Source organism: Lontra canadensis, unplaced genomic scaffold, assembly GCF_010015895.1.
Source record: "Lontra canadensis isolate GAN:19392208 unplaced genomic scaffold, GSC_riverotter_1.0 scaffold155, whole genome shotgun sequence".
Taxonomy (NCBI): domain Eukaryota; kingdom Metazoa; phylum Chordata; class Mammalia; order Carnivora; family Mustelidae; genus Lontra; species Lontra canadensis.
This window is the reverse complement of record NW_022631149.1, coordinates 539,380-541,326: the sequence shown is the minus strand read 5'-3', so window position 1 is coordinate 541,326 and position 1,947 is coordinate 539,380. Positions and strand designations below refer to the sequence as shown.

General features: G+C 48.4%; 1 pseudogene; it reads left to right on the top strand.

Annotated features, from left to right (window-relative positions):
- The first annotated feature begins 234 nt into the window (after window positions 1–234).
- LOC116859467 lies at window positions 235–1,732 on the top strand (annotated as a pseudogene).
- Window positions 1,733–1,947: the final 215 nt, after the last annotated feature.

The following is a 1,947-nucleotide window of genomic DNA, read 5'->3' as shown; positions in this document are numbered from 1 at the left end:
AGAAATGAATACACAGTCACAGAATGATTAACATTTTAGAGGCCCCAAATTACGTATTTGGCAAGTATTTGCAACAACTGGAACTCTCCTGTGCACGTGTTGCTGGTGGAAGTTTAAAATGCTCTACAGGAGTCAGGGCCTTTGTCTTTCTCTCCCTGCAGGTGGGGGGCTGCCCAACGGACCTAGTTGGTGTTAGCCTGGCATGAGGTTGCCGGCCCCTGGGGGGCTTTCCATAACTTTATGGAGAGAAGGGACTTTAAGGCGTGGCTTGTTAACATTTCTGTTACATTTCTTTCTCGGAGGAACTGGCAAAAAAAAAAAAAATGAAACTCTGGGGGCACCTGGGTGTCTCAGTGGGTTAAGCCTCTGCCTTTAGCTCAGGTCATGGTCCCAGGGTCCTGGGATCGAACACCACATTGGGCTCTCTGCTCAACAGGGAGCCTGCTTCTCCCCCTCTCTCTGCCTGCCTCTCTGCCTACTTGTGATCCCTCTCTATGTTAAATAAATAAAAAAAATCTTAAAAAAAAATTCTGGATCACCAGATTAGTCTGAGTGGGGCAGTCCAGCCCAGGCATCTATCTCTCCAATTACTTGGGATACTTCCTCAAACTTCTTCCCCTGGAGCTCAGTTTTTATTTGTTAAAATGGTTCGGTCCTCAGTCTGCATGTAAAAATTTGAGTTGGCACATAATGATTCTGTTCAGGACGCCTTGCCCTGGAAGAAAGTTTGTTTGAAAACCTATTTGAGAATGAAGCAACTGGAACCTTGAAGCCTTTGAGCCCTCATCATTAATGGGACACACCGCCAGAGGGTATGCACTTGACCACAAAGATGGCTTTCTCTGCACAGGATCAGACGACTTGTCTGCAGAGCTGTGGGAAGTGAGCACAGGCCAGAGCATTTATGAAATCCAGACCCACAGTTGGGCAGCAGTGAAGTGTGATGAACAGAAGCTTGGGACGGGCTCCTTTGAGAACACTGTGGCCTGTTGGCAATGGAGTTCTGGAAGCCAGGACCCAGCACTTCTGGGGTCACCAGGGGGCAGTGTTTAGCATTGACTACAAAGATGAACTGGGTATCTTGGTGAGTGGCTCTGAAGATTTCACTGGGAAAATATGGACTTAATCTGCTGGGATGAGCCTGAACACATGCACTGATGCATGGAATGGGTCACCAAGGTGATTCTGCAGGAGTGTCAAGTCAGATCTCTTTTGCACAGCCCTGGAGACTACATACTCTGAAGTGTGGACAACTATGAGATCAAGATTTGGCCAGCTGGGAGAGAAATCAACTGCAAGTGCTTAAAGATGTTTGTCACTGAGGCTAGAAGTATCTGCCTACCGCCAAGACTTCAGTATGATGGCACATACATTGTAGTTTGGCTGTGCAGGACTTAGTCGGTTGTGATATTCTCAGGGTCAGCGGACTCCTGAGATAGCAAACATGGCCTTGCGTGGCTTTGGAGATATATTTGTCCCATTGTTTGACTACTGTTCCCTGTATATCATAGACTTGCAGACAGAGAACCTGATTAGCCACTGGCCTCTGCCAGAGTACAGGAAGTCAAGGAGAGGCTTGAGCTTCCTGGTGGACAAAGCGTCCAGGGTCAATGGACTGTATGGGCACCATGACACGGGCTTGGGCTTTGCCACCAGCGCGCTTGACCACAGGATTCATCTGATGTTGTGGAAGGAGCATAGCCCACATCTCCGGCTGACCATCATTGACTAAGTTTGGGTGTGGGGGCTGTGGGTGTTCAGTGCCTCCTCTATGGCAGTGGATGGCATGAACCAAAGTTCTTACCTAACAGTTTCATCATGGCGCTGTGCACAATCCTTTATCTGTGTTTGCCAGGGGACCAGGGCTTGGGGCAGGGAAGGGCTCATTTTCTTGACATACAGCACAGCATGCTAACGGGATACACCATTGACTTCATTTGTACTTAG